Consider the following 27,746-nt stretch of genomic DNA (forward strand, 5'->3'; position numbering starts at 1 on the left):
GAAGGTATATACTAGGCATCCTAAGTTAGTTCAGGAAAGCTCCCCAGAGAAAGCAACACTTGGGTAGAGACCTGAAGAATGAGCTGGAGTGCGTAGATAAGGGGTGAGAGGAGAGGTCAGGAACGCAGAGAACATCCCAGGCAAAGGAGACAGCATATGCAAAGGTCCTGACACAGAAAGGCATGTGGTGAATTTGAGAGGGCCGAAAGAAAAATCAATGTGCCTGAAAAGCAAACAAGGGAGAAAATAACAAAGAACAAGACTAGAGAGGTAGACGATAGCCCAATTGCAAAGAATGTTGTGGCCATGTGCAGTGAGGAAGAAGGGACACTTGTTAGAATATATAGGAAACTGTATTATAAAGAATCAGTAATTAAAATACTAACAGAGCTGTAATGCAGCTAAGACACAGAAATGAATGGAACTGAATAAAATTTTCAGAAATCGATATATAAAAGCCAATGTAGCGTGTGGTAAAACGGGCATTTTTCCTCAGAGGGCTTATTCAATAAATGACGTTAAGATATTTGATAACCATTCAGAAAAATACATAATATCCCTACCTCACATCATACACCAAAATTAATTCTAGGTGGTTTTTGAAGTTTTATATAAAAGAGAAACCATAAAGCCACTTGAAAACATTTTATATGAATAGTTTTAGAATTTGTGGCAGGGAAAGACTTACGAAGCATGACATAAAGGCAGAAAACGTAAAGGAAAAGGCTGACGAATTTTATTACAGAAAGAAAAAGTAAAAACTTACCTATGGCAAAAACCATGATAAATAAAACTGAAGGGCAGATGGTACACAAATACATCCACTAAATATGAAAATATCCTTAATATTGAAACAGGTCCTTCAACTCCAAAAGAAAAGATGAATACCCCAACAGAGTAAAGGACATAGGGCCTGAAAATGCCACTCACAATAGAAAAACTGCAAACTGACCGATAAACATCAAAAGCCCATTTCACATCAGTAGGAATCAAAGAAATACAAATTAAGACAATAACCAAATGTCACCTTTCTCCAATGTAATTGTTAAAAATAATGGGCATTATGTGCCGGCTGGGACACAGGGACGGGGCATTATCATTTACGGCAGGCAGAAATATAAAAAGACTCATTGATCCTGCAGTTCCACTATTTCTAAGACTTTACCCTGGGAGGATGATGGATGTATACAAAGTTATAGTTCAATAATGATATTCTTCATAGTGCTTTTCACCATGGTGAAAAATAAATAAGGGTTCACTGTTGGGAGAAGTTGGCTACATACATAATGTTTTTTCTTTAAAAAAAATGAGTGAGAGCAAATACAACAAAATATTAACAGTTGTTAATTGTACATGGTGGGAGTGTAGGTGTTTATTATGTTGTTGTTTGTGTTTTTCTGTAACTCTCAATTCTTTCCAGATTGTGGTCAAATATGTTGTTATTGGAGAATAATTGTTGGCATGGGGAAATAGTCAAAATATATTTTTAATGAAAATAAACACGGATTACAAGAGTATCTTATTGCAAAAGCAGGGATGCAGAGGAAAACAACTAGTATGCCAAGTTATTTACGTATGAATAGTTACATAATTTTTATTTTCTTCTTTGTGCTTTTCTGTATTCTCTAGAGTGAACATGTATTTCTTTTGAAACATGCTAAAATCAATATCTAAACATACTTAGAAGGCATGTCTTACTTGCCATGCTTTATGACTCTGCACATACATTAAATTCCTTTTTAAAGCTGTAAAGGTAAAAAGAGCCAGTACAGGGGCACCTGGAGGCTCAGTCGGTTAAATCACTGCCTTTGGCTCAGGTCATGATCCCAGGGTCCTGGGATCAAGCCCCACGGCGGGCTCTCTGCTCTTCAGGGAGTCTGTTTCTCTCTCCCTCTGCCCCTCCACCCCCTGCTTGTGTGCTCTCCATCTCTGTCTCAAATAGATAAATATCATAAAAAAAAGAGCCTGTACATGTCACATTAGCTGTCACACTGAACTTCTTGATGTAAAAAGGTAGATTCAGATTTCTTAAATTTCCTTCCAGAAAGTTCTGACATTTTTATCCATTCAATAAACAGTCACTGAGCACCATGTTCATCAGGATTCTTGGGTTACATGTGACAGAGTCCCAAATCAAAATGACTACAGTTTTTTTTTAAGAAATGCTTTCCTCAAAAAGCTGGTAATCTAGTGGTTGGTGGATCAGGCTCTGCTGGGTCCAGAGACCCAGTGACCTACTCTCTCTCTGTTTCTCAAGTCTCCTTTGTGTTGAATTCATACTCAGGCAGACTCTTCCCCAGAAGGCAAAGGCGGCCACTGGTGGTTATAGTGATTTTTTTATTTTAAGATTCTATTTATTTGAGAGAGAGAGAGAGTGCACGCACAGGTAGGGGAGGGTTAGAGGGAGAGACAGACTCCCCACTGAGCAGGGAGCCCGACGTGGTACTCGATCCCATGACCCTGGGATCACAACCTGAGCAGAAGGCAGATGCTTAACCCACTGAGCCACCCAGGTGCCCCAGTGGTAGACTTTTAAATTACATTCTATCTCATTACATTGTATCCTTATGGCCATCAAAAAAGAGGGTACCTCTGCCCGAGTGACACCAGGCAAAGTCCCAGGCATGGCTCTCATTAGATGCACATATTCAGGCATTTATGTCTGAACCAATCAAGGTAATCAGGAAAGGCAAACTGAATGGCCAGACCTGGCTCACATGTTCCCTATGCAGTTTGAGGGAGATCAGCTCCTAAATCAAGAAACTTGAGAAAGGGGGAAGGGTGGCTCCCCAAGGGAAAATTGGGGATGCAGTTAGGAATAAGGAGAGCTGATGCAACTCAGGCAAAAAGCACAGTTTCCCTCTTCAAGGGTATGTGCACATTCTAAATGACTCCATGAGTGGGCAGTTGCCTGCCATCGAGTTGCCTCATTTGCTACAATGCCATATGCCTTGGGAGGGTCTGAGGCACTCTCACAGTTTCTTAAAAGTCTCTTCGTAAGGAAGGGTGGCTGGTTTTATCTTCCCAGATTCCCTTTCAAATTGCTCACCTTCCAGCACTCCCTTTTCTCCTCCCCTGATTTATGGTATCCAAAGCACTTATCAGCAACTGATACACTCTATATTTTACCTTGTTTGGTACTTACCTTTTGTCACTAGGAGGTAAGCTTCTTGAGTGCAATTCTCTGTCTCATTCATTACTGTATCTCCAATGCCTAGAACTGTGCCTGGCACACAGCAGGTGCTAAATAAATATTTGTTGGATGGATGGATATATAAAAGGATGGATAAATGGATGGAAGAATGTGAGGATGAATAGGTTAATAAACGGATGGATGGATGGATGGATGGATGGATGGAAGGAAGCACGAATTAATGAATTTCAGCTCTGATCAAAAGAAACATGCTTCCCTTTAAAGCTCTGCTCCAACCTAAATATTTCCACCCTATCCTGTAGCAGAGTTAAACCAGCTGGGATATTCAAATAGTTAAATGCTAAGAGAGAACAAAAGAGAAGCAAACACAGAGGGGAAAAAGAAAAGAAAAACACCACAGCCAACCAAGCAAATTTTATCATCCTGCCACGCTGACCTTGCTTCCAGAACTCTAAAGCCATGTCCCACTTCACATGCTGTCTTGATGCAATGCTCCAGACCCCAAAGGCTGGTGCAACTTGGACTCTCCTTTTGGTAGGTCCCGTGCCCCCCACACACACACCAAGGAGCTTCCTGCTAGACATTCTCATTGTGCATAACAACAGGGCCTGAGCCCAACCCTCAGTTACCCTCCCAGGTCTTTCTTAGTTCCTTGTTCTGATCGACAAGACACACCTTCCTGAGCAAGCAGAACCAGAAAAGCCTAATAACTAGACCCGCTGCTCTTACAGAAAGGGATTTTTGTCTCCCACCAAACCTCAACACTATAACAATGCCTTAATTCAATATAATAACCATATTCGCATAAAACACCTACACAGAGAGGAAGGAGAAGCTGGGGAATTGTTCCCTTATAGCATCAAAGGTTCAGAGACTACAGAACATAAGGTCGGTCCACGTTTACTGACCCTCTCTGTTCATAAGCATTTTTTCTGTTCCCTGATGCATAAGGCAGGGAACAGCAGGAAGAGGATCCTGAGGGCCCTTGGGAATGTGCTGGGAAAGCAACTCCAGGAACAAATGGAATGTTCTCCTTATCTCAGCAAGTGGTGTGCAGAGTTGTTCTGCTAGACTGTTTGGGGGTGCTCACTGTGTGCAGGCACTGAGTTAATCACTTCACATACTCGAAGTCACTGAATCCTCATGACAACAGATTGGGATCCCCATCTAAGAGCCACATCAGGGAGGTTACATGATCTGCCCAAAGTCAACTGGCTAGTTAGTGCCAGGGACAGGATTTGAACCCAGGCCCTCTGACTCCAGCTCCCACACTCCTGACCACCACACCTAATGCAGCTTCCTGTGGCTATCAGTTACACGTGAAAGGTAATGCATTCTTATTTCTGTAGTCTCAGGCTAGTGACTGAGGTGAGTGCAGGGTGACAGCTGGGCTCTGTTTGCAGCCCATACTTCCTCACCACAGCCACGGCAGCATCAATTTTGTCACCCCCTTTAGGTCCCTGGACATCACCATTGCATGGGGTATAGCCTGATGCCTCCATCGCTCACTTTATCTATGAAAAGATCAGATGTAGATCCCAGAAAAGATGCAACTGTAGAATTTATCAGGGGACCCCGCCCCCTCACCTGAGCTGCCATCCCCCTTGCTATCAATGTTGACTTATAGACAATGGAGCATTTTTGTATGGGAGACAGGACTAACACTCACTACACAGCATTTAAGCCCCACCCCAAGAGGCCCCAACCAATCAACTCTAGAAAATCAGTAAACGCTGTATTAGTCAGCTTGGGCTACCATAACAAAATACCACAGACTGGGTGGCTTTAAAGAGCAAGAACTTTCTCACAGTCTGAGATCAGGATGCCAGCGTGGTCGGGTTCTGGTGGGAGCTCCCTTCCTGGCTCACAGACAGTCACTGTCTCACTGTGTCCTCACAAGGGGGACAGGGGCAAAGAGGGCGTGGGGGAGAATGCAAGCTCTCTTTTCTTCCTTCTCTTTTTGTAAGGGCCCTAATCCTATCATGAGACCCCCATCCTCATGACGTCATCTAAACCTAATCACCTCTCAAAGGCCCCACCTCCAAATACCATCACATTGAGAGGTAGGGTTTCAACATATAAACTTGAGAAGAGGGACACAGTTCAATCCATAGCACGCTCCAAAACAAAATAGAAATTCATTCCTAAAACCTCATGGTGGAATAAATATAAGCTGGTAGAATAAGAGCGAAGGCAATAAACTCCTAGTTCTGTAAGAAGGTAGTAATAATGATGTACTTTTTTTTACACGGGGCTTGAACTCATGGCCCTGAGATCAAGGCCTGAGCTGCGAAGAGTCCAGCATTTAATCAACTGAGCCACCCACGCGCCCCCTAGAGGTAGTAATAATATTAACAGCTAATCACTGAGCACTTACCCAGTGTCAGGAAATACTTAAAACATTTTGCACAAATCATCTTAAAATAGTCCAGTGAGGTAGGTACCGTTACACTCCCATTTTACAGAAGAGGAGAATGGAGTCACAGAGAGGCGGAGTGGAACTCACCCATGCTCCTACGGCTAGTCAGGGGCAACATGATCTGACCCGGGCAATCTGGCTGCAGGGCCAGAACCACTTCACCACCCTATGCTGCCTTCCTAGCAGCTACCCTTGGAAGGCAGACTTCATTCACCTGCTCCTTTCCCAGAACACTGACACAGGGAGAGGTGCACCGAAGCACTGTCCTGGCTGTTGTTGGGCAAGTCTCCTCACCTACCTGGGCCTCAGTTTCCCTTACTGTCAAATAACCAGTAGTATTTACTTCATAGGGTCACTATAAACACTGAAACAAAACATGTAAGCACTGAGTACTGCATGTCGCATATAATGAGTGCTCAGCACAACCAGCTAGGAATATGACTAGTGTGATGCCTTCCGAGAGGCTGTCTGCAACCATCCGGGTAAGTGCCTGGTCGCATGCCTGACCACTCTGTCCAACGGGAAGCTACCTCGGCAAAGCCGCTGGAGTCCCCGGGCTCCATGCTCGGCCCCACGTAGGTGCTCAGTAAACATCTGTGTTTGAACAAAAAAATGATGGAATAAATGGCCCAAGTAACCTCCAGCTCCCATGACTGAGTCCTCCCTCACCCTACTGGAATGCGCATTGATTTGTTCTGGATTTCTTGATAATTAATCTCTTGACAAAATTTAAGACCTGTTAATTACCCCTGATTAATTAGGGTGAACTTTTTCATTGCTTCCCTAAGCTGAAATACACTGTCAATAGGCCCCATAATTAGTGACCCAGTAATCAGTTTTAAACCAATTATCCCAGGGTAACAAGTGAAACTAGGCAAGAAGCACCCCAGGGGCTTGGGCCAATTTCAGTGGAACTCAGAATAATACAAATTGGCACTCATGTGGGTGAAGAATGCATGTTCAGTGTAATTGGAAATACGGATACTCATATTCTCTTGGGTGTTTCATTTGTCTGGGTTTTCACTGCTGTATTACTTGAAAACAATAAAATAAGTGTACTCCCCACCCACCCACCCACCCAATCAAAGGCCTGGAGCAGATTCTCAGAGTTGCCTGACTGCCTTTGGGTACAACTAGGGCCATCTCATCAGGTTGTGCAGGTTGTGTACTGCACAACTCCAGGGTGTCATTCACATTGTGGTCTGTGTGAATAGCACCCCTAAAGGTTGTGCAGGGCATGTATGACCTGGGTACAATAACCTGGGGGTCAGATGGCACAGAGCATAGGGGCCTAATCATGAAGAATTCCTCCAAAGGTAGTGATGGGCTTGGAAGTGCTCTGAGCTGTCTCGATGTGGGAAAATGCAAGTGGCAGGCACCTGTCACGGTCTCGCTAGTGCAGTTGAGTGGTATCACACACATGTTTAATCTCTGCAAATCTAACTCCTTGGACTAAAAAAAAAAAAATTAAGAGGAAGAATTAGTAACCTGAACTAGTACACGCAATCCATCCTGCCACCTCATTCAGGAAGTGCACACCCCAGAGCAAGACTGAAATGGGGCCTTGAATCTGCTATTCCTTGCGCGCTTCTGATAAACAGAACATCTCACTGTATGGAGTATTTAAAGATTTGTACGTTTTAAACAGTAGAATCCTCAAGCCAACCATTCACTGATGCCCACTGAAGAAACAGAGACGTCTCCCCAGAGTGGAGGAAAACTATCTGGGCTGATTTTTTAAAAAGATGGTATAACAACCTCCAACACGGCACCTTCCTAAGTGACTTCAAGAATAATTTTGACAATGTGAGATTTTCCTCCTTTTCTGCCTACTTGAAAACCTAATGTCCTTAAGGTGAGGCAGCATTCTGGTCTGGGAAAGTGGGGTGCTGATTATCTGATGGGGGAACTCTCTTCTCATTGCGTAAGATTCTTGGTAGACCAGTTGGTTCTCAAGATATGGCTGGGACCAACTGCATGAGAATTGCTTTGGATGCTTGTTTTTATTTTATTTTTTTAAGATTTCATTTATTTCACAATGAGAGAGAGAAATCACAAGTGGGGGGGAGGGGAAGAGGGAGAGGGAGAAGCAGACTCCCTGCTGAGCAGGGAGCCCAACATGGACCGTGGATCATGACCTGAGCCGAAGGCAGATGTTTAACCGACTGAGCCACCCAGGCGCCCCCGGATGCTTGTTTTTAAAAATGCAGATTCCTGGTCCCCACTCCAGACCTACTCTGTCAGAATACCTAGGCATGTGGCCCTGGAGTCTGCACTATAACAAAGTCCAAGTGCTTCAGATACAGACTCCCAGCTGCAAGTTCGGCGGGGGTAGAAAAAGTGCCAGTGTCATTCAGCGCCTGGTCTTCGGTGCCCAGCACCTGTCAGTGTTCAACAGATATTAGCTGCCTCAATGAGGGCAAGCCTCTGGCCCTTTGTGTTGATTTAGCAATCCACAGGACAGGAGTTAAGGTATCAGCCAAGTTGGGCCTTACGGAAGAGGAAGAAGAGATCGCCCTCTTCCCCCTTCGCGGGTCTGCTCCAGGACCAAGGCCGGAGACCTGCCTCAGGAAAGCCTTCAGTCCTGCATGTTCCCTGCCACCTGCATCCTGTCCTCACGGAAGCCATTAGCCATTCATTAGTACCTAATCCTCTAATCCAACCGCTTGTTGATTTGCCAAGTGAGAAATATGCAGAAACACAAGCCACTTGTTCCCAGAGTTATTTCCAGCTGGTGGGAAGGAGGCAGCTGGGGAAGAGGCTTACGGTTGAGTTCTCTGAGCCAGAATGATACTGGGATGTCGTTCCCCCACTCAGACCCTTCTGATGTGGGGGTTCCTCTAAGAGCCATTCCTAAAAAGAGCAGGATGCCTCAACAGTCCTGGGGGGCCTGAGTGCCAAGAAGCACAGCCGGATACTTCCACCCTGAGAACGTAAGCAGACGGCCACACTTTGCCCACACAGCTCATTCATGCCGCAGGTATTTACGGAGCCTGTGTGTGCCAGGCGCTGCTGGAGGTGCTCGGGACACACCAAGAAACAAAGCAGAGTCAGATCCCTGTCTCTGTGGAGCTGCCAGCAAGCCTCCCGCACTCCTGATTCTCTGTCTCTTAGGCAGAGGGTGGATTCTCTCTCTCGGAGCCTGAGCTGCCCACCCCAGCCAAGTCTCCCTGCAGCAGTGCTCTGTACTAACCCCCGCCATGCGTTCCTCCCGGGCTCTCTTGGCTCTCTTCCTCTGTAGTTAAAATGTGGGTAGGGCTAGTGACTTGACTGGGTAGAAGGCAACTCTGTGAGCTTGGACTGCACCCAACAGAAGCCTGACCCAGAGAAGCCTTAGAAATCCTCAAGCATCTGTTGCTTCCATTCCCTATGCCAGATGTCCCCGTTTGTCCCTCCAGATCACCCCTCTCCACTCCCCTCCACCCTGCTCCCAGAGGACGAGCTGCAGGCATCGTATCCTCCAGCTCCAAGATAGGTTTGGTCAGGGGGCTGCAGCAGGAGCAGGAAGGCAGGAGGGTAGGACATTTATGCCTCTGGCTCCCTCTCTGAGAGGGAAGCTCGGGCTGCTCTTTCCAGAAACAGAAGATACCTCTCGAAGAGCCTTGCCCTGTGCAGCTCTACTGCCTCTCGACCCTGCAGGGTGTGGATGGTGACACCCCCACCCCTGCCAGCCCCCAATCTGCACTCTTGTTAAGGCTCCACAACCTACCCATACTTTTGCAATCCGTTTCTTTCTTTTAAAAGTCTCCTCAAATTGTACCCATTTGATTTATTTAATTAATTAATTAATTTATTTTAAAAATTTTGAGAGAGAGAGAGAGCACAAGCGGGAGGAGAGGCAGACTCCTTGCTGAGCAGGGAGCCCGATGTGGAACTTGATCCTGGGATCATGACCTGAGCCGAAGGCAGACGCTTAACCAACTGAGCCACCCAGGTGCCCCCAAATTGTATGCATCTGAATGTGCCATCTCTTTTCTGAATATGGAACCTGACAGATACGCCCCCTCTCCTCACGTTTTTCTCAGTGGCTCCCTGCGAAGAAGCTAACTCAAGGCTGCAAACTCGGTGTCTCAGGCCATATCGGGCTCACAGATGTGCCTACTTGGTAGTTGGGATGCAGGGCACGAGCAGATCTCTTTGTAGAAATCAAGACCGTTCCTACTTTTTAATATTGAACCCCCTGCCTACTTCACCCATTTGTGTTACCTTCCAAACTCGAGCAAGCATTTGTTGGCTTTGGAATACAGCTTCAGCTAAATCTCGGTCTTAAGGGCATCAAGCGAGAACTCGGAATGAGAGAGAAGAGAAATGAATTAGGACTGAATTAGGCTAAGGTGGGATAGGTGGATTTTTTTTTTAAGATTTTATTTATTTATTTGACAGAGAGAGAGACAGCCAGCGAGAGAGGGAACACAGGCAGGGGGAGTGGGAGAGGAAGAAGCAGACTCCCAGCAGAGGAGCCTGATGTGGGGCTCGATCCCAGGACCCTGGGATCACGCCCTGAGCCAAAGACAGACGCTTAACGACTGAGCCACCCAGGCGCCCCGGGATAGGTGGATTTTAGAACAACTGCATGTAATACTCCCTATCTTCTCATTCCCCCCTCCTATGAGCTGTAGCCTCCCTGAAACCCGGGCTCCAAGAAAAAAGGCCAATTCTAGAAAAGTTAGAGTTAGAGGAGAAAATGATAATTGATAAAAAAAAAAAAACTGATCTAGTCCCACTTTATATACAGACCTTCATTTGTGTCACCTAAATTTTTACCTTTTGGGAAATGGGAACTAACACATACTGGGTTTTAACACACTAGCTCTTTTTTTCTTTTTTTACATAGGTGCCACACCCAGCATAGAGCCCAATGCGGGGCTTGAACTCGCAACACTGAGATCAAGACCTGAGCTGAGATCAGGAGTCAAACACTTAACTGACTAGCCACCCCGGTGCCCCTAACATACCAGATCTTTTAAACGGCACAAGAATTCTATGAAGTGGCTCTTGTGACTTCCATTTTAAATATAAAGAAATTGAGGTTCAAAGAAGTTATGTAACTTGGCCAAAATTATATAGATCCCAAGTGATGGGAATGAGTGTCGAGCCTTCACTTTTTCCCTCTTTATTTCTCATAACCTCAGAACAGAGGGCAAGTTAGAAGCAGATTGGGTATTCCTCATGATGTAATTAATACAAGCCTTGCTTTCTTTAGTGAATGATACAGTGACCTTTCCACAGCAGTGCATACAGATCCCACCTCCTCCCCATTAACAGCTGCTGAGTATCTGGATGAACCACAGAGGATTTAACTGCTTCCCTCTTGCTGGACACGTAGGTTGCTTCCCACTGTTTCACTACTGAAAAGTGCTGCAGTAAATATCCGTATTGTATCTACATCCAGACAGATACAGGTACATACAGATATTGAATAAGGATACATATAAAGATATCTTACACTTCTGTGAATAGCTCTATAAAGTAAGTTACTAGAACTGGAATCCTTTTCTCAATGACAGGTCTATTTTGAATTCGGAAAGTTACTGCCAGATTGTCTTCTAAAATTGTTGGACCGACTCACAGTCCCCACTAATGTGAATGCCTGTTTCACAACAACCTCGCCAATAACATGTACTGTCATTACTCTTCGATCTTTGCCAGACCAAGTAAAAACTTGACATTTTATGTCAATTTTATTTGCATTCATTATTATTATTATTATTATTATTATTATTATTGGTTGTTTATTGGCTACTTTGTCTTGTATAATTTGACTGTTCGTGTCTTTTGCCTATTTGGGGCAGGGGAACAGACCTTGATGTATCCCATATACTGAAAATCTCAATTGAGGTAAGTCAAGAAATAATGCACATGATGGCAAAAGGAACCTCAAATAGGGTCTCTGGTCCAGAGAAACAACAGCGATCTCTCAGATGCTTTCGCTGCTGAGAATGTGTTCAATCCAGAGCCTTCACCTGATGGCCTCAAGGAAGAACTGACAACAGCACACAAACCAGGAGGGCTAGACAAAGAGCATCTCGGGGAGAGGGTCCCTCAGTACGAGGCAGTAGTTCCTGCATGTCACCTTGCCTCCGGAAGCTCCACACCCGGGAGGTCTACAGGTCAGGGGCACCTGCCCCCACAGCTCCAGGGAATGCAGCCCTGGTGTGGGAGACAAATGCAGAAGAGGGCCACTACAGACAACGGCCAGAGATAAAGCTCCGGGAAGAAACACCTTTCAGAAAACTAGGTACTCGGAACTCAGTGAGCAATCTGGTAAACAGACTATAAAACATGTGTCCAAAACTGTGCCTGCTTCTTCCAAGCGAGGGTTGTTGTCCAGAGTTGAAAATAGGGAAAAAGGGAAGGATAAAATGAAGGGAACGCCCTTCCGAGCAAAGAACAGAAAGGATTCTATGTATCCCACTCTGGTAGGTAAGGGCAAGCCATTTACTTGTTAGAAAGACAAGTTCCTGGGCTGCAACCTGATGCACAGGTATCAGAGCCTCTAGGGGAGGGGCCCAGGAAGCTGTATGCTTGACAAGCGACCCAGGCGATTCACACCAGCAGGGAAGCTAGGGAAATACTGCCAGAGAACAGTGCTTCTCAACACAGGCTGCACAGAATCCCCTACGAAGGTTCAAAACAAAAGCCGGAGCCCCACGCAGAAAGATTCCCATTTATTGGTCTGGTATGAGGGCGAGGCACCAGTTTTTATTGGTGGCGGTGTTCTGTGTGTGTGTTTTTAGCACTCCTGGTAATCCCACTGGGCAGCCCAGGCTGAGAATCCCTGGTTAGTTCCTCAGTTTCCAGAATCACCTGGGATGCTAGAATACCAATTTTACCGTCTAGACCGATCAAGATGCAGACTCACAGTCCTCAACTCTGAAAGATGAGGGTAAGACAGGTTTGGCATGGGCCCTGGGAACAGACATAGTTACAATAACCAGTGGGACCACTGATTTACTTGACCTGCAGGTTAAGATCCTCTCCCAGGAAGACAAGTCCACATCATGTGTTAAGACAAAGATGGGATGCTAGGAAGCGGTAGCTTTCCAGAAACAGTGTGTGGGGGCTTCCTGTGGAATCAGTGCCAAATTGATGTACCTTCCTACCAGGCATCCTTCCAGAAGATTCCATTAGCGTGTGGGTCTTACCATATCTCCTCCCTGACTACGAGGGGTAAAAAGAGGTGGGCTGGCACTGGGGTCATCACTAATGGGCATCCTGTAGAACAGAGGCAGATTTCCTTGCTGGCTGCCACTGCGGCTTCTTCCCATGAATAGCACAAGGCATGCAAAGAGGCCTCGGACATCCCACATTGTCCACGGCTCCAACCCTAAACCACTGGCCTTGACCAATGTCATGTTCCATAGCCTGATTCCATTTCTCAAGTGTCTCACAGCTCCTCTTAGACCTGACCTTGACCTCCCAATACCATTGGGATTAGAATTTCAGAGGGGGCACACAAATATTCAGTCCACTGCAGCTCCTTTGGCTGCAAGTAACAAACACATGAGAGAAGTCACTAGAAAGCTGCTGGGATATCAGGGACTTGACAGAAGTTTTGGGTATCCAGTCCTCGGCAAGGACAGGAACCAGGATAATTTGGGGGCTCCTAGCAGTGGGTGTGCATACCTTCTCTTTGGAGCAGTGATCCCCAAAGTGGTGATATACGCACACCCTTGGCAGTGACAAGGCCATCCCGAGATACAGGAAGAAAATACCCAAATTCCTATTCCTATTTAGTTTTATCTCATTTTAACTTTTTCCTATTTTTGTCTGCTTTATAATTTACATAACAGTATGATATCTGTACAATTTATAAATAAATAAATGCACACCCACTGGGGTACCTGATCAAAAGACTTCTGTTAGAAAAAAGCGTATGCTCTATAGGCCCTTGCTTCTCAAAATGTGGTCTAAGAACCAGCAACATAGGCATCACCTGGCACTTGTTAGAAGTGTAGACGCTCAGGCCCCGCCCCAGACCTACCTGGACAAAATCTGCACCTGAATAAGACCCTGGTTGACTTATGTGCAAGTGTGAGAAGTGCTGCTTTAGAGCATGACCCTGAATCCACTGTGACCTTTGACCTCTGTCCCTAGAAAATGCCAAACTCCCAGAAGAAGCTGATGGTCTAGCTTGGGTCAAGGGTCCACTCCCGGACCTACGAGCAATCACTGGCAGAGGACCAGGATCACTGGGCAGGAACATGGTTGCAGAGAGCCACTTCTGTGGACAGAACAAGATCTAGGGAAGTCCAGAAAAAAGGCAGCCACAGCACAGAAGTTTGGTAAATATCTGGCCTACGTCTGGGTATAGCCAGATCCTATAAGCAGGATTCAGGTGACTGGACCCTTACACAAACCAAACCCCAAACTCCTATTAAGCAACTCAACCTGGCCTCATGGGAATAAGCTCTGACCCTGTTATTTGATCGTGGGGCTCAGTTTTCTTTTACAGAGACAACTGAACCAGCTGAGGCCTGGCTAGGATTTGGGGGTCACAAGTCACCCATTGTGTCCTGTGTATAATCTAAGTAATATGCTCTGCCCTGGTCTCTTCGGTTCATAGAAGTTTAGGCAATGAGTATAAAGCATGAGTGTCCGTTGGCTCAAGAGCACCATGCTTGTGACAGCAGGACTTCATTCCCCTGTCCTTTCTCTGGGGGGGTCCCCAGTGGGATGCCCCCACCCTGCCATGCCCTTGAGTACCAGACCACCAGTGGCAGCCACCTTGCGGATCTCCCCGTATGGCTCCCACATGTCCACATCTGGCGTCTACAGAGATGCTTGAAGGGGTTTCCCCACCCCAACCCAGCCGAAAATTCCACGCCCAGCATGCTGCCCTTGGATGTGTCTAACACCTCCAAAACTCAGGGTTCCAGGTGATGCTGGGTTCTCTGCAAGAATCAGGAGGAAGGTTTTCTTCCCAATTCTGGGCAACACCCTGTCATCCAAGGACTCGGAGAAGATAAGCTTCAGTCTAGAGTTTCTTAAAATGCCATTTCCACAGCTCTATCACTCCTCAATGCAACCCCTAACTTTGGAATGGGAGATTTCTTTTCCCCCCATCCTCTTCCTTTCTCTGGCCTCTATACCCACCAAACTCCTATCTCCTCCTCCCGTGTAAGAACAAGCTTGTGTGGGTGTGAATAGACATAGATGGCAGCATGGCAGAGGGACGGTGTGGTTAAAAAGAAGCTGAGTGTTTTCTTCACCAGCATCAGCTAGAGATGCCCAATTACATGTATAACCTTATTATTTTCTTATCACTCACTACCTCCAGGTAATTTGCTTTTCTTAAATTGATCTGTGTTCCTTCTCAAGTACCATGGCAACTACTCCTGCAGTTTGGTCCCTTGATTCTGTGAGCTGGTGGAAGTGAACAGAGCATGTAGGGGCAGCCAGGGCAGAACCAGGACGTTGCTGAGGTCCAGTGGGAGGGATCCGTGGGCTGTCACTCCCAAGCCAGGCAGGGAGGCCACCTCACACAGGCATGATCTGGGAACCACTGCTGCCATATTGTCACACTGCTCACGTCTCTGGTTTGGTTTCATTTGCATCGTACATAATTGCTTTATTTGTCCTAAGTAAATACTCAGTGATGCCCAGCTCACCAGCTTCTGCGACTGAACTGTTTTCCACTGCCCCCCAACATGCATCTCTCAGAAAGATGGACATATGGGCACATTCATTTTATCAAACATAGGCAATCTGCACGCTGAGACCAGTCTAGAGCCACAGCCTCCTCTTCCCCAGAAGAGGGTAGCAGGGTAGCAGGCCCTTGCATTTGCCTTGGGCAAGAGTTGGCTGCGCCCACACTCCTTTCCTTGGATAGGGACTATGATCTGAGGCAAACATGAGTCCTTATGTTATAGTCTAACTACCATCTAGGAGGACTTAGGCCTTTGTGCCAGTTCCACAGCTTAATGATGTGCTATCCTTCATCCACCTGTGGAGTCTACCCAACTATCTTCCCCCTAATTGATCGCATTCCCCGCTTCCTTTGTTTCAGGGTAACGATGCCTTTCAGATTTCCCCTCCACCAAAGGCTTGGACCCTGGGGCTATTTCTTACCATTTCTCTCTTCTGCTTCAAGCATACTACCCATTCCTTTTCCTTGGCTTTGCCTTGAGCTTTCTTTCTCTTCATGCAGGTAGCCAGGTCAGAAAAGCCTTACAGTCCCTCCCACACACGGACCTGGCTGGCCCTGTGGAATTAGCTCCACTCGGAAGAACGTGACTTCCCAACCCCTGTGGTGTCCCTCAGGCAGCGAGCCCACTCCCATAGTCCTAAACCTCCTCCCACCTATTGGAGCTTTCCAGCTGTTACCTCCCGATGGCCAAGAGGCCTCCCTCCTAGTGTAGAAGGTGGACAAGGTTTTACAAGCAGACTTCGATGAGCCAAGTTTATCTGCAAAGGACTATATTTTAGAAATTGAGTTCCCTGTCAAGGTTCTTCTTTAACAGCAGAGAAAAAAGTATCTGAGAAATGGGCCAACCAAAGGAATCACAGTTAATGTAGAGCGTTCACCTCGGAACTCCTAGACGTACGCACTATAGTGGGAAACTGATTCTTCCCAGTTGCGTCAATGGCCCAACAGATGGGTCAATGAATATGCTTTAACATGTGTCTCTCCTCTCACCAAGGCTGCTAAATAGAGAGTTTCTAGCTAATGTCAACTGAGAATTTCTGCCTTTACACTATCTAGGTATCTATAATTAGCATAAATATTCCTGGGTCTCTGCATTCCAGGACTGACCAAGCTTCAGACCAGCCTGAAGGTGGGGGGTTATATCTTCAAGAACCACTCCTCTAGAGGATGGTAACACTGATCCATCAACTAATAGACATTTTTCCTATGGACATAGTTTAATATAGTTAGAACAAATCATGGATAAGCACTATCTATTTAACTTGGGGATAAGTATTATATATTGGTTAATGCTTAGCCCCTCATGGCTTTTCTCCCTTCTATGAGAAGTAAACCAGTAAAAATCCATCCGTCTCTTCCCAGCCCCATCCCATAATGAGCTTTCCAACAGCTGTCTCCAAACCAGTTTTTACTGAGGAAGGGACTAGTAATCTACTTTCATTTGATCCACTACCTCAGGTTAAATAAAACTCTGGGGGAAAAAAGAAAAGAAAGAAAAGACCTTTTGCACCAGAATTATTTAAAACTTCACAAATTATTCACATCAGCTAACTAAGCAGAAGTTCACCTTAGCCTACCATCTAAAGAGATGACCTTAGTACTTGCTGAAAACAATGATTCATTATTTTATAGGATACTTTCTCAAAATATTTGCTAACTCTATTTTTAATACATTGTAGGCTTGGATCTTCTGTCCGTGATCCTACCTGAGAAGCAACCCGGACAGAGTGTACTTTCTCTTCTACCGATCATCATTACACATTCTTCCACCTAATGGAAAAACAAAATCATTTGCAACTCACCTTGGTCCTTGATCCCGTGGAGAGGAGGTGGCTGCAAAATAGTGCAAACACATCTATCCACTCATTCAACAAGCTCGTGTGGAGGCCTGCAAAGGGTCCAGGTCCTGGGAACAAAGATGGAAAAAACTGGTCCCTGACAGCAGAAAAGTAATTTCCCAAACCAGGAGCAATTATTAAAAATACAGATTCCAGGGTGCCCAGGTGGCTCATTCGGTTAAGGGGCTGCCTTTGGCTCAGGTCATGATCTCAGGGTCTTGGAATTGAGCCCTGAGTCAGGCTCCTTGTTCAGCAGAGAGTCTACTTGTCCCTCTGCCCCTTCCCCTGCTCGTAGTCTCTCTCTCTCTCAAATAAGTAAATAAAATCTTAACTAAAAATACAGATTCCAGGGGTACCTGAGTGGCTCAGTCGTTTAAGCATCTGCCTTCTGCTCAGGTCATGATCTCAGGGTCTTAGGACAGAGCCCCACATCAGGCTCCCTGCTCAGCGAGGAGTCTGCTTCTCCCTCTCCCTCTGCCCCCCACCACTCGCGTGCTCTCTCTCTTGCTCTGCTCTCTCAGAGAAATAAATAAAACCTTTAAAAAAATACGGATTCCAGATTCTCACCTCAGGCTTCCTGAGTCAGATTTTCTAGAGGTAGGGTCCCCCAAGAGATGTTTTAACAAAGGTCCTAGTGCATCAGCCACAGCCAGGGTTAGCCATCTATACAATGGGAGAACTCCTATTGACGGGGGTGTCAGGAAAGAAACAACTAGGGACAATGGCATGGATCCCGTGGTAGCACTTTGGATGAGGGTCTGGGCGAGTGGGTTTATCAGTCAGGGTCCAGTCAGAACACAGAAGCCATACCAGTGACTGGAGTGGGGAAAGGATTTCGGATAAGGAATGTTAAGGAGGTATAAAGTGGGAAACTAGGAAAAGAGAACTCCAAGGTATTATAGAGACAGCGCCTACCGGAAGCAGCTACCACCACACCAGCTGGGGCAACAAGAGAAGAGGTTGGAATGATTAAAGCTCAGCAACCCAGAGGACGGCCCCGTGGTTCTGGAACCCAATCCTCTGTGAGGGGGATGCTGGCCAGCTGGTGATGGATGCTCCCATCGGACTGGTTCTGTGAAATAGCTACAGACTGGCTCCGGGGCAAAGAAGTGTTATTAAGGAAACGAGCAAGGGAGCTGGAAGAAGCAAGTCTGACCTTCCTCTCCCAGCCTCTGTCTCCCTCTAGCGCCCTCTATGGACAGAGCCTAACTTGGAGCAGCTGACACCATAAAAATGCAGTAGCCAAGTCCTGGTCCCAGCACCACAAAGCTCAGTAGAGAGGTTTGGGTTTGGATGTGAGAGTCGATGATTTAACAACTGCACAGTGGATGAAAGAAGAGAGAGGAATTTACTCGGTAAGAATCATGCTACTTTACAAATGGAATTGTATTTAATCCTCACAGTCCCTTGAGGATGAAGCCCAGAGAGGTTAATTCACCCGTGAAAGGTCACATAGCAAGTAAGTAGGTGGAGTTGGATAAGAGCCTATTAATTCCATGAGTTGGCTCCAGGCCTTGCAAAGCACTCAAATTAGGGTGTTGTTCTTCCTTCTGCAGTTCTTTTCCCCGGAAGTGGCTATCATTCCACTTCACCTTCCAGATGGGCTGTGTGTGCCCCAGATATAATTTAGTTATGTGAGAGTAAGTTTTCTTTTTCTGATCTTTACTAAGCATTTCCATGGAACTGGGGTGTCACCAACGACCGTCCCAGCTAGACGGATGGTGGGGCAGTCTCAAGCTGAACGTCGCATAACCTGCTCCAGGGCATCAGTGAGGAGGCTTTTCACCACCACTTCAACAGTACCCCGGATCCCATCCCCAACGCCTTCTCCTGGGGTTCTGTGGAGGGGCAGGTGGGGCAATGTTCACATGGTGCAGTGTGACAGAGACAGGAAATCTGTGGTAAGGACAGGCTGTCCCTGTTGGGACATCAGACAAGCAGCTAGACGCTGACACAAAGAGGTCAATGCCAACAGAGGTGACAAGAATCCCTGGACCCAGCAAAAGGAAGGGACCTGCTCCAGTGGAGGCTGGGCTAATTCACCCTTCGTTTAATTGCTTAGAATTCTACTCTGGAGCCTATTGGCTCCTTTCTCATGTTTCTCCTCCTCTGTAAAAACAAATTTAAAAACCTTCCCTAACCCCACATCCTCCTCCACGCTTTCTATCCCACAAGGTCCTTCGAAAAGTTGTCTATACTCACAGTATCCCCTTCTTCACTTTTTACCCACTCTGATCTGGCTTCCGTTCCCACATCTCCACAGAAACAAAGTTCTTACTAAGGTGACAGATAACCTACTGGCTCATAAATGCAATGGGTCTTTCTTAGTCTTTCTATCACTTGACTTCCAGCCAACATTTGGCACTAATGACCATGGCTTCCATTTTGAACCATTCTCTTCCATTGGCTTCCAAGACTCAAATGTAAATACAAGTCCATTCTACCTTCCAGCTCGGCCTCAGTGAGAGTTCTTTGATCCCAAGCAACAAAAACCAACTCTGAGGGGTAATACAAACTTATCAGAAGGCTCTGAACTAGTTCATGTCATGCTTTTGATTCATAATAGCTTGGATTCTTCACTGTTCCCTGTGTCCATACTCTTTGTAATGTGACTTTGTACCTCCTCCCACCCCTGTCACTTGCTATGACCAACTGGACGTCAGCAGCTGTGACACCAGGAGAGGCTTGAAAAAGCACTGCCACTTCCCAAACTCTCCCTTGCTCCTCTGCCTTTATCTTAAGAACATGCCCTGCTAACTTGAGGAAGGATGAGACATGTCAGATACAGTTGAGTCACCCCATTTGTCTCACTGAGGTCACCCTGGAACTCACTCAGTTCCCAGCTGAACCCCGAGACATATGAGTGTCCAGCCAGGACCGGCCATTGTTTTCTTGACCTTCAGATAGCCACAGATTCAGGAGTGAACCTAACAGAGACCAGAAGACCATCTACGTGATCCACAGATTTATGAGCTGAAGAAATGCTTGGTGTTTTTAAGTCGCTGAATTTGGGGATAGTTTGTCAATTAGCTTGGTAGGGCTATAGTAACAAAATACCAGAGACCGGGTGGCTTATACAACAGAAATGTATATTCTCGCAATTCTGGAGAACAGAAGTCCAAGATCAACGTGTTGGCCAGTATGGCTTCTTCTGAGGCCTCTCCTTGGCCTGTAGGTGGCCATGGATGGCTGTGCCCCACATGGTCTTTCCTCTGGGAAACCCAAATTTCCTCTTCTTATGAGGACACCATGCAGGCTGGAGGAGGGCCCACTCTAATGACCTCATTTTAACTTAATCACCTCCTGAAAGGCCCTGTCTCCTAATACGATCACATTCTGAGGTCCTGGGGCTTAGGACTTGAACCTGTGAATCTGGGGAAGACATGATCTGTCACAGTTTGTCACACAGCATTCTTATGGCAATAAACATTTGATATGTACGACCAAAAGCAAAGCCGAAGAACTCCCAAGAGGACAGGAAAAGGCAGCACTAAGGATCCAGAGAATGGGATCTAGTGGACAGTCTCTTCAAGCAGCTGCTCTCAGAGTGAACCAGCTCTTTTTTTCTTTTTTCTTTCTTTTTCTTCTTCTTGGGTGGGAAGATTCCCCTGTGTCATTCTCAACAGTTAGGTTCCAGAGACAGAATCTGATGGGCTCTGCTTGAGACCTATACCCTCCTCCAGCACCTTGATTGACAACCCCACCAAAACTATGCTCAGTGGCGGAGGGGTAGTTCCCTAAGGGGACACCTGAAGCACAGCTGCCAAAAAATGGGGCATGACCTCTGGGCAGGCGGGAGCAACATGAGTCCGCTACAAGCTCTGGCTCTTCTTCCTGGTTTTGTAACAGCCACTTTGTCCATGAGCCAACACACGAGGAGCACTGGCCCATGCTGGATGACAGACTGAGCCCCCAAAAGCTCCCTGGACAATCGGAATCACAGCACAAAGTTGGCAGGCTGGAATTGAATAGGGATTAATGTGAAGGCCTGTACATGAGTCCCAGGGAAGTAACAGCTGGTGGAGGACAAGATAAGAGTGTCGATGCTTAGTGGTAGCTTGTGTGGAGAACACCACAGGCTTGGGAAAAGCCAGTAATGGGAGGGTTTGGCCAGGGATGGAGGGCTGGCTCAAGGCTCAAAGAAAGAGCGAAGGAACAGTGCCTGTCCCTGATAGCTGTCTGTGGTTCTGTGCGGCTCGCTTGGAAGAACAGCCTAAAACGACTGACTGAATGCCTCCTACACACCAGGCACTGTTGCAGGTGCTTTACCCGGATCATCTCAGTTAATCAACACAAGCACACAGTGCTGTTATTCCCATTTTACAGATGAGGTGAGCGAGGCAGGGAGAGATTAAGTAACTGGTCCAAGGTCACATGGCTTTGATGGAGCCTAGTTTCAACCCAAGCACTCTGACCCCACAGCCTGTGCTCAGAGCTGCTGGCAAGGCTGGCTCCTGGGAAGTGGGACACAGACACTCGGCTCTCAGGTGGGGGACAGGAAGGAACAGCACCTACTGTGTGCTACAGACATGCTAGGAGCTTTAAGGCACACTAACTTATTCCCTTCTGGAAGCTAAGCATTACAGTCCCCGTTTTAAACATGAGCCTTGATAGGAAAAGAAGCAGGCTGCCTGGATGAGTAGCTGAAGGACTTGGTGCTCTCCCACCGGAAAGAAACATAGTTCAGCGTACATTTAGGAGCGGGGAAAATACTTGAGGGTTGTCAGGATTCAATTTAGTCCGTTTCGCTTCAAGAGGAAGGAGTTAGGGAAACAGGTAGAGTTTACAGCAATATCATTTTGTCTCAAAGTTATAAAGGTCTTTCTGATATAGCTTATTAATACTTATAACCATCCTAAGTATAATAGCATAAATACTATGCCATTTACTAAGCATCTATTATGTGCTGAGAACTGCACTGTCATTATATAGAATGTCATTTGAATAACAAAATCGTAGCAACAGTTGTTAGTGAGCACTTAACTCTATGCCAGGCTCTGTGCCACAGCTTTGAATGGTAGGCACTATTATTCCCATTTTATAAATGATAAAGTGAGTCACAGAGAGGTTAACTAAATGTATCCAAGGTCACACAGCCAGGAGGAGGTACATGAATCCACCCACCCCTCTCCAGGCCAGAGTTCCTAATGATCACAAGGCCCGGTCCTGCTGGAACAGCAGTGAGGAGTCACGGGCTCCTCTCCGGGAAACACCAGAAGTCCATCACCCAATGTGCAATTGTCTGGCTGAAATCTGAAGCTCCTCCCACCCTGGGAACCTAGAGACCAGGAGCACAGACCAGGGTGAACAAGAGCAGATCGATCCCCACACAAATGGGCTGTGCAGGCCCTCCCCCACCCCCCTGGGCCCAGGCTGCAAAGCCAGGGTGCTCCCCGCACAACCGTTTCAGCCCTGCTGAGACCAGAGTGCATGTGTTTTATTAAAAGAAGTGTTTACCCGGCCTACTCCTGGCAGAGCTGCAGAAGCAGTATATTAGGACTTCATTTGGAGTGTAAATTGTTGCTGGTTTATAAAAAGGCTCTGCAGAGCAGCTCCACTGGGATGGCCCCAATCCGCAGCACAGGGCATGTGAGGCTTTAACTAAATCATTGATTTCCCTCTGGAAGGAGCAGCCCAGATATGAGCCACTCATTTCGCTGCTTAGCTGCTGTCTTCTTGCACCTGGAGGGCAAAGGTGGCAAGATTCCCTCTTCCCTCCATCTCTGTAAGCACAAGCACACGCGGCCCCATGCATATGCACGCACACACCACTAACTTCTCTGAGAGCCTGTGACGTTCTCGTACACTGGCCCTAAAAGGCCCTAAAAGGCCAGTAGGGTCTGAAGAAAATCTGACTTAGAGGGGCATTTGCGAGCATGCTGCCTGCTGACCTTGTGTTCAGTTACAATACCTCATCCATCTCTAAAGTCAGACAGATTTGGGTCCAAATGCCACTTGGATAACCTTGAGCTTGGGATGTCAGATTTACCAAATAAAAATACAGAACACACAGCTAAATTTGACTTTCAGATAAACAATGAATAATTGTTTTGGAATAAGTATGGGGCATGCTTGTCTGAAATTTATATTTAACTGGGCGTCCTACATTCTAGCAACACTCTCCTGGGCAGAGGACTGACCTTCCCTCACTAAGCCTTAGTTTCTTCGTCTATAAAATCTCGCGATTCTTCTGAGACTTGTGCAAAGCAATGCCTGTAAAGTGTTCAACACGATGGCTAACGCACTGTTACTGCTCAATAAATGCTATCTGCTACCTGCATGTTGTATAATAACCCAATCTGTAGCCTGTTGTGGTCATTTGTGCACATCATCACCTCAGGATTCACTAGAGGACTGGTCCATCCTAATCCTTGGGCCCCTAATGCCTAGAAAGCTCCTGGAAAGAGTAGGTGCTAGGAATGGATGCTAATTAACTTAACTGATAATCAATTTAACAGTTGCAAAAAAAAAAAAAATGAGCCAGTGAGTGAAAAATCAACAATCCTGGGAATATTTATTCAAAAAGCAAGATTCCCAACTTCTTTTTTTTAAGTTAATTACACACCCAATGCGGGGCTAGAACTCACAACCCTGAGATCAAAAGCTGGACATTCCACCAGTTGAGCCAACCAGTGCCCCAAGATTCCCAACTTTTTAAAAAAGATTTTATTTATTTGTTTGTTTATTTATTTATTTATGGATGTATGCATTTGAGACAGAGAGAGAGAGTAGGTGGGAGGGAGAGGAACAGAGGAAGAGGGATGTATGTATGTATGTATGTATGTATTTGAGAGAGAGAGACAGAGAGCAGGTGGGAGGGAGAGGAACAGAGGAAGAGGGACAAGCAGACTGAGCCAAGTTCGGAGCCCGATGAGGGGCTCAACCCCACAACCCCAAGGTCATGACCTGAGCCAAAATCAAGAGTCAGCTGCTTAAGCGACTGAGCCACAGGGGCACGCCAAGATTCCCAACTTTCAAAAAGAAAGAGCAAGATTGCCTGGGGACACGTACTGACAGTGTCCCAGTTAAGATAACACCTGAGACAACTCATGTGGTTCAAATTCTGACTTGTCCTCTTCTCTGTGGTTCTCCGTTTGCTCCTTTGTAAAATGGAGGTAATAACAGTACCTACCTCAAAAGGCTTGGGAATGTTCATATGTGTAAAATACTTATTATAGTACCAGGCACGTGGAACTTGGTGTGTAATTAAGAGTAGCTATGATTTAAGCCAGCCCTAGCCCCATGAAAATGGACAGGACGGGTGCAGTGAAGATGGGGAAGACACAGTGGCTTCTTGCCCACAGCCTGCAGGCCAGAGCAGGGATGGCCACCTGTGCCCTCCAAGGAAAACAGACTGCCTCCAGGACACCTGGAGAAGGAATACAGTCTGCAGAGAGGTGGGCCCATGACACTTCCCAACATCTTGCATATTTGTTGAGTGTCTACCTCCTCCTACCAGAATGTGACTTGGTGAGGGCAGAAACGCTTGAATTTTTGTTTACTAGAATATCCTAGAGGAACACCTGGCACAGAGTGGGTGTACCAGTCAGTTGTCCAGGACGGGCAACGAAGAAGGGAAGTTGAGAGAGATTTTGTGTCATTTTCCTTCCTTTCTTCCCTTCTCCCGGCCCCTGTCCCTCCCTCCCTTCCATCTTTCCTCCCATCCAGTGTGAGATGCTCACATGTTGGAGGACGGAGGGAAAGGGCTGAGGAAGGAAGAGAGACAGAAAATAATGAAGAGGCACACCCTGCAGAGGAAAGAACAGAGCCCTCTCTCACCTCCTTGGTAAGCTCGTTCACCCAACAAATCCCTCTCCTACACCTACTGGCATGTGAGGGCTTACCGCCCACTCTCACCTACCTCCCTCTTCAGGGAGGGGTGGAAAACACCACTCAGCCACAAGAGAATGAAGTTGACCTCTATGCTGTGATTTAGAAAGTTCTCCAACATACCTTAAGTTGGGAGGATGTGGAGAGGATAGTATATTCTCAACTACGCACACGCACATGTTGTGTATGTGTGTGTTTGTATCACATAGAACGTTCCAACGAGGATGTAAAAGAAACTGCTCATAGCAGTTTTTCCTCGGGAAGAGAAGTGGGGAAGAGGGGGGTTTCTGGAATGGAACAGAGCTAACTTTGCACTGTATAGCATTTTGTTTTATCGGCTATTTGGCCATATACACTAATTATGTTTTCATGTTTAAAGTAGTATTAAAAATATTTGGGGACCAACTAAAAATATTTTTACATTCTTTCCTAATTATATAATAATACGGTCTGGGGGAAAAAAGAATGGAAAACCAGTTAACAACAAAAAGCACTTGTGAGTCCATCATTCAGATATAACCACTGTTAACATTTTAGTGGATATTCTATTATTTCCAATGTACATAACCTTCCCCCCCCCCCACCGGATACTAGTGTTTTTTATCGTGGAATTCTTTTTTTTTTTTTTCAATATTTAACCATATGTTGGGCGCAGTTTCTCACATCATTAAAATAGACTTCTGATGACAACGGCCATGGTAGATCTATCCCTTACCGTATTTAATCAGACCCGTTTTTGGACATTAGGTTATTCTGGGTTTTTTAATCATTATAAATAATGCCATAATAAACATCTTGTAGATACACCTCAGATTGCTCCCTTAATGAAAATTCTCTGATATGAAATTGCTGAAAGGCTAGACGTGTCTATTTTAATCTATATAAACACAGAGAAAAATGTTTATGCTATATTCAGAGAAAGGCAAGACATAAAATAGTATGACTCATTTTGCAGAGCCATATGTGGGTGTGTCTGTGGGTGTATGTGTGTATACACACACACACAATACACATTTCATATACATACATATATCAGTAGGATTTAAAAGATTGAGAAGATACATACCAAAAAGCTAATCCTTTGCTCGGGGTGGCAGGATCTGGGGCGATCTTTACTTTCTTATTCCTGTTCCTTCTAAAATGTGTACTGCAGTGCACCCCCACCCCCAAGATCCCTGCTCTGGCACCGAGATACTCCGGGCCCAAGCTTCTAGACACTTTCCAGGACTTATCCTCCACTGAAGGAGTGGCCTCACCCAGGGTCACACCTGCACACCCCGTGGACATCTGCATCCAATGACTGGTCCGTGCTGGCATGCAAAGGCCTAGTCTCTTAATCCCAGCTCTCAGCCCCCATGGAATCAGCTGGGGCCTTTGTTTTAACTGTATCACAGCCCAATGTCTCTCCCTCTGGCAGGTCCTGCTTTCCAGGTAAGCTGACCCACAACATCTAAAATGAACACTTACTTGCTAATGAGGAAAACTTACCACACTGAAAAAAAAAAAAAAAAAAAAAAACCTTAGGAAATGTCCTACTTTTTTTGCGCTAGATGATTTCCCACTAGGAAAAGTTGTCCGCTCTCCAAAGTGACCAACGAAATGCACTATGATATCTGCTCCCCTGGGTCATGCCAGGGAAAGGCACTGAAGGCAATTAATCAATTAGTTTTTTTGTCTTCCAATAAATCCCCTCCCAGTGGTGCCTGACCCTGGCCAGCTGATATTTCCATAACCCACTTGCCACCTTATGTGTGTTAAATGACTTCTTATTGTCCTAAACTTGGAGATTTTAATCTCATCTATTAAGCCAGCAGGCCCAGTAATTCCCTGAATGCATTTTTATTGACTTTGTAAATCAGACTTCCCCACGTCAGGGACTGTGACCAGGAGAGAGGTGTTTGTCTGTGAAATTGGCTGGACACAGACCATTGACTGTGATGATAAGTGGTGATTTGTGGGGCCAGATAGACAAGCCACATGCACTAAGCAGATTAAAATATAACAAAACAAAAAGGTTCTATTACCAGGAATACTGGCAAAGGGCAGCAGGATGTTTGTGATAAAAGATAGAAAACAAACTAATTCCAAGTCTGGAAGGAAGCCCAAAACAGCGTTTTGCTCCCTCTTCGCTGAGCCAAAGAGAAAAGTGTGGGGCTGCTAAACACAGCTAAGTAAACCAATTTCTGAAAGCCCTTTAGCAAAAGTCAAAGAAAGCTTGGCACTGGCCTCACCGGGGCCCATATTCATGATGTTGTGCACACGTGCCTGACTCTTGTAGCAGGAAGAGCTTACAAAAGGTGCAGTGATGATCTTAAACAGCTTCTAAGAACATGGTTCTGGTGGACTTCATCCCACGGAGGATGAAATCTAAACTGTCTGGCCTCTGCCTACTGCTCTGACTCTAACCTTCATCAGTGTTCTCCAGCCCCGCTGCCTTCTTGCTCTCATTCCAGCAACACTAACAGTTCCTGCCCTCAGGGCCTTTGCACTTGGTGTTCCTTCTGCCTGTCATGCTCTTACGTCAAACACCTCTGAGTCCAGCTTGTCCACTTGACTCAGGTCTCCGGACAGATGTCACCTCCTCGCAGATGCTTCCCTCGTCACTCAGTCCAAAGTTCAACTTTGGACTCCAGTGCGAGCTCACAGGGTGGACACCCCACTCCATCACTCTCATTTTCTCCATTAGCTAGTGTTGCAATTCATGCTATTTACTGTGAACTGATGTCATATTATCTATTCATTTATTTAACAAATGTTTGTTGAGGACCTACAATAAGCCAGGCATTGTGCTGAGTGCTGGTTCTTACATGGATCATATGAAATGTATGAAATTCTAATCCACTATCAAAATTTAAG

The 27,746-nt window shown here is 46.0% G+C and overlaps 1 protein-coding gene across 1 annotated transcript in view; it reads right to left on the reverse strand.

The window, feature by feature from the left end:
* Positions 1 to 27,746, reverse strand: part of HS3ST2 (heparan sulfate-glucosamine 3-sulfotransferase 2) — a 240,819-nt gene that overhangs the window by 122,296 nt on the left and 90,777 nt on the right. The window contains exon 3 of the transcript XR_005836034.1: positions 17,025 to 17,128. The gene's annotated coding sequence lies outside the window, so the exon portion shown is untranslated. The remainder of the gene's footprint in view (positions 1 to 17,024; positions 17,129 to 27,746) is intronic.

Source organism: Ursus maritimus, unplaced genomic scaffold (assembly GCF_017311325.1).
Source record: "Ursus maritimus isolate PB19 unplaced genomic scaffold, ASM1731132v1 scaffold_2, whole genome shotgun sequence".
Lineage (NCBI taxonomy): Eukaryota > Metazoa > Chordata > Mammalia > Carnivora > Ursidae > Ursus > Ursus maritimus.